Here is a 5187-nt window from a genome sequence, read left to right on the forward strand (position 1 = left end):
GTTTGTCTATTTTTTATTAGTGTCTTTAATATAGTTGCTGTTGTTTTAATAATAATAATAACTGGAAGTGGTCCTCACATTTAGCTTTCGAATTCAATCTAGCATTTATATTTTAGTTGCTCTGGGGTGGCACTTTAAGACCTATGGTGTATCTGCCAGCAGCATCTGTACACTTTATTTTTTGCACCCAGTCATTAAGTGATGCACTTTGTTTTGTAGTAAGTGCATTTTATCCAGCACCATTCGCTTCAAATTACTGTTAGCCATTAGGGCTTATTTTTTGAAGTCCAGTGCTTCATCTGTCTGTCTCTTTTTTAACTGTTACACCACAGATACAATTCTCGACACAAAAGACACAATGTACTTCTGCTACATGATAATCATTGCAGGTTTCACACCAAGGTTGATTCTTTATCTCAAGACAGGGATAACCATTAACCATTAAAATCATAAGCATGTCTACATTTCGTCTGTGAAGATTCTCAGTCATCCAGGTGAAATTATCTGGTAGTTGAATCATGGCAACTGAACTTCTTTCTTGTTAGGTAGATACTTTTCACTGCTCATCCAAGCAGCTTCGTCTGCTGCTATGACTCAACTACCAAATGTCTACATTTAGGTAACATTCTCTAAACCACTTAATCCAACTGAGGTTCACATGAGGCCAGAACCTATCCCAGCAGCCTTCGACAGGGCATGCCGGGCACACAGGTGCCAGTTTAAAATCTCCAGTTAAATCTAAAGTGCACAGCTATGGTGACATGAGAGGAAAACCAAAGTACCCAGAGTAAAAACATGGGGTAGGATCCATGAAGCAATAAATAGAGCTATCCAGTGAACCACTCTGCGGCCATTACAACTAAAAGTACACTTAGTCTGTCATGGCACTATGAGTGTCAACATGTTGCAAGCTGGTCAGACATATAACTAGGAATTTTACTGTACTCTGTATTTGTGACTCCACCACTACTACTGCTATGTGGGATGCCCTGGGAGCCCACAGCCTTGGCATCTTCCTGTTCCTGGGACATTGATAGTCATGAACCGAAGATGGATTAGTGCAATGAGTACACACCACCAAGCAAGATGGTGTAAAAAGTGCTCAGGTTTTTTTTTTTATTGTTAAACAAATTAAGTGCAGTGCAGTTCATTAAATAAATGAAGCCAATAAATAACCCAATAACTAAAACTAATTAAATAAACAGATAGTCCAATAAATCTCATTTTCAACCCGTTTAGTCCTGAAAAGGGTTGCAGGGGGGTTGTGGGTACCAGACCCTATGCCAGCTAGCATGGGGTACAAGGCAGGAACAAACCCTGGCCAGGGTGCCAGTCCATCACAGGGTGAACACACACATACAGTATACACTCACCCCAACCACACACTGGGGCCAATTCTGCATCATCAATCCACCTAGCCTGTATATTTTTGGACTCTGGGAGGAACCCAGAGCACCCAGAGGATTGTCACGCAGACACGGGGAGAACATGGAAACTCCATGCAGTCTCCTCACTACAAGGCAGCAGTGCTACCACTGTGCCACCGTACCACCCCCAACAAATATGTTTCACAATAAAATCAAGACAAAAACAACAGAGTTAAAATTGGGTCCTCTCCTCCACTCACCTATCGGATCTCCTTAGCAAAGTTGAGACACCAGAAAGCACAATCATCCCTAAATTGGATTTCCTCCCAGCCACCTCTGCCAGTCACTTCTGGGATGCTCACACCCTGGCTCCATCATCCTACCACAATACTTTGGTCATACATAGAGGCAATCCGTGAAGCCAACAGTCTCTCCAAATTCTCAACAGCAGCAACCCATACTTGGAGCTCCATTCCTCTCCCTCATCATGCAACCTCCCAACTGCCATACCTCCTGTCAACCACACCAGCTCACATTCTCAACTGCACAGTTAGTCCATTTCAATTTTTGCTTTTAATATCTCTCCCTCTTTCCTTTCTTTCTTACCCCTTTCTAAGTCCTGCTCAGACTCTTTATACTTGTGTGTGCGGGTCTTCTGCTTAACATCCCTCAGTGCGTTAATGAGGAAACTGGCTAAGCTGATCTCGTTTGCACGTGAACAAGCAATCAACCAATTTGCCCACCACACATCCCGTGGCTACACTTCCTGTCGGCATACACTCACATAAACCAAGTCTGAGCTGCACTTTTTTTCATTAAAAAATACAGCAATGCCATCGACCCCAACTTGCTTCACCACACAATGTAATACACTCACTGGGCAAATTATTATGAACATCTGTACACCTGCTCATCCATGCAGTTATCTAATCAGCCAATCAGAAGTCAGCAGTGCTGTAGCAGCTCTACTTAAATAGACTACAGATCACAGAGAAAAAAGAAATACCATGTCATTGGGTAGCTACAGGGAGAGGCAAGGCATGCTGAAGAAACTGAAAGAGAGCCATAACATGCCAGCAGAATTCTCATTGTCAACGAGTCTTTTTTGTTTCCGTGCTTCACCCCACGACTGGATTACAAATACTATCATCAATTGGATTACAGTTTTTCACTGGATTTATGTCCTGGTCTTCTGCCTTCTTGTTTGTTCAGTTTTGTCTTGGTTGGAAAATGTCCTCGTCTTGAGAGCAGTCCCAACTTCTACAAATCAACACTTTCATCGACATCAATACAGGACAAAACTTTACATAATATTCAGGAAGCTCTTTACTTGGAATCTCTTTCATTATTGTACTGGACTGTGTTTAAACTTTTGGCATGAGTGTTTATTGTTGGTCATTTGGTGCTAGTGTATCATCAGGCTTTGTTTGTATCACCATTAGGGTTATTTTGAGTGGGATATTGCATGTGCATTATTTGTTATTATTTTTATTTTAATTTTATATTATTATTTATTTTTATATTATTTATGCAATACATTTTTGACTATTGATTTATTTGAGTTGCTGTATTATGTGTCTATGTGTGTGACTGTGCAAGCTGAATCAATGCTGGGTGTGTTCCTGGGATCCCCTAAATAAAATACTGTTTTAAGATGGTGAGAATCTGAGCGCCTTGTGGTCGCTACAGCACAACACATATAATCCTCAAATACAGGTCAGAGGCTTCAGTTAATGTTCACAATAATCGCCAGAATAGGGAAAAATGTTACTTTAGTGATTTTGACCATGATATGACTGTTGGTGCCAAACAGGCTGGCTTGAGCATTTCTGTAACTGCTAGTCTCCTGGGATCTTAACACATAATAGTCTCATACAGTTTACTAAGCATAATGTGAAAAGCAGAAAACATCCAGTGAGTGGCAGTTCTGTTGATGTTGATGAGAGAGGTCAGAGGAGAATGACCTAACTGATTCAAGCTAACAGAAAGTCTATGGTAACTCAGATGACCGCTCTGTACAGCTAGGATGAGCAGAACTGCTCCTCAGATTGCACGACATGCTGAACCTTGAGGCAGATGGGCAGAAGACAGTGTCAACCAAGCATAGAAAGCTGAGGCCGCAATGGGCACAGGCTCACCAAAACCAGACAGCTGTCCACTCAAGGACATTCACAGAGTTGTCCTGAAGCTACTCCTTTGATATCTTGGCTGTGTGCATAGGGTCGTTGTCCTGCTAATGTCTCTGTACATTGCTGCAGTCATCGTTCCCTTTATCCTGACTAGTCTCCCAGTCCCTGCCGCTGAAAAACATCCCCACAGCATGATGCTGCCACCACCATGCTTCACTGTAGGGATGGTATTGGCCTGGTGATGAGTGGTGCCTGGTTTCCTCCAAACGTGACACCTAGCATTCACACCAAAGAGTTCAATCTTTGTCTCATCAGACCAGAGAATTTTCTTTCTAATGGTCTGAGAGTCCTTCAGGTGCCTTTTGGCAAACTCCAGGCGGGCTGCCATGTGCCTTTTACTAAGGAGTGGCTTCCGTCTGGCCACTCTACCATACAGGCCTGATTGGTGGATTGCTGCAGAGATGGTTGTCCTTCTGGAAGGTTCTCCTCTCCCCACAGAGGACCTCTGGAGCTCTGACAGAGTGACCATCAGGTTCTTGGTCACCTCCCTGACTAAGGCCCTTCCCCCCCGATCGCTCAGTTTAGATGGCTGGCCAGCTCTAGGAAGAGTCCTGGTGGTTTCGAACTTCTTCCACTTACAGATGATGGAGGCCACTGTGCTCATTGGGACCTTCAAAGCAGCAGAAATGTTTCTGTAACCTTCCCCAGATTTGTGCCTTGAGACAATCCTGTCTCGGAGGTCTACAGACAATTCCTTTGACTTCATGCTTGGTTTGTGCTCTGACATGAACTGTCAACTGTGGGTCCTTATATAGACAGGTGTGTGCCTTTCCAAATCATGTCCAATCAACTGAATTTACCACAGGTGGACTCCAATTAAGCTGCAGAAACATCTCAAGGATGATCAGGGGAAACAGGATGCACCTGAGCTCAATTTTGAGCTTCATGGCAAAGACTGTGAATACTTATGTACATGTGCCTTCTCAATTTTTTTATTTTTAATAAATTTGCAGAAATCTCAAGTAAACATTTTTCACGTTGTCATTATGGGGTGTTGTGTGTGGAATTCTGAGGAAAAAAATGAATTTAATCCATTTTGGAATAAGGCTGTAACATAACAAAATGTGGAAAAAGTGATGCGCTGTGAATACTTTCTGGATGCACTGTACAGAGGCCACACTGCAAGATGAAAACCACTAGTTAGCAGCAAAAACAGGATGGCCAGATTACAGTCTGTGAAAAAGGACTTAAAAGAGCCTGCAGAATTCTGGATAAAAGTGTTGTGGACAAACGAGACAAAGATGAACTTGCAAAGTGTGGAGATGAAAAGCAGACAGCCTCATCTGTTAAGCATGGTGGTGGGGATGTTATGGCTTGGTCATGTATGGCTGCCACAGGTCCTGGCACACTTGTTGAGTTCCTACAAGATAATGATCTTAAACATACTGCTATGTAATGAATTATTATTTATTATTATTAAGGAAACACAGGCGTTTTTCAAAACTAAAAAATGGAAAATTCTTGAATAGTCAAGCCAGTCACCTGATTTAACTTCAACTGAACATGCCTTCCAAAAGCTGAAGAGAAAAAGAAGAAGCAGGAGCTGAAGATGGCTGCATTAGAGAAGATGCTCTGCACCTGGAGATGTCTATGAATCACAGACATCCAGCGGTCATTTAATTCAAGAGATA

Source organism: Erpetoichthys calabaricus, chromosome 8 (assembly GCF_900747795.2).
Source record: "Erpetoichthys calabaricus chromosome 8, fErpCal1.3, whole genome shotgun sequence".
Classification (NCBI taxonomy): Eukaryota; Metazoa; Chordata; class Cladistia; order Polypteriformes; family Polypteridae; genus Erpetoichthys; species Erpetoichthys calabaricus.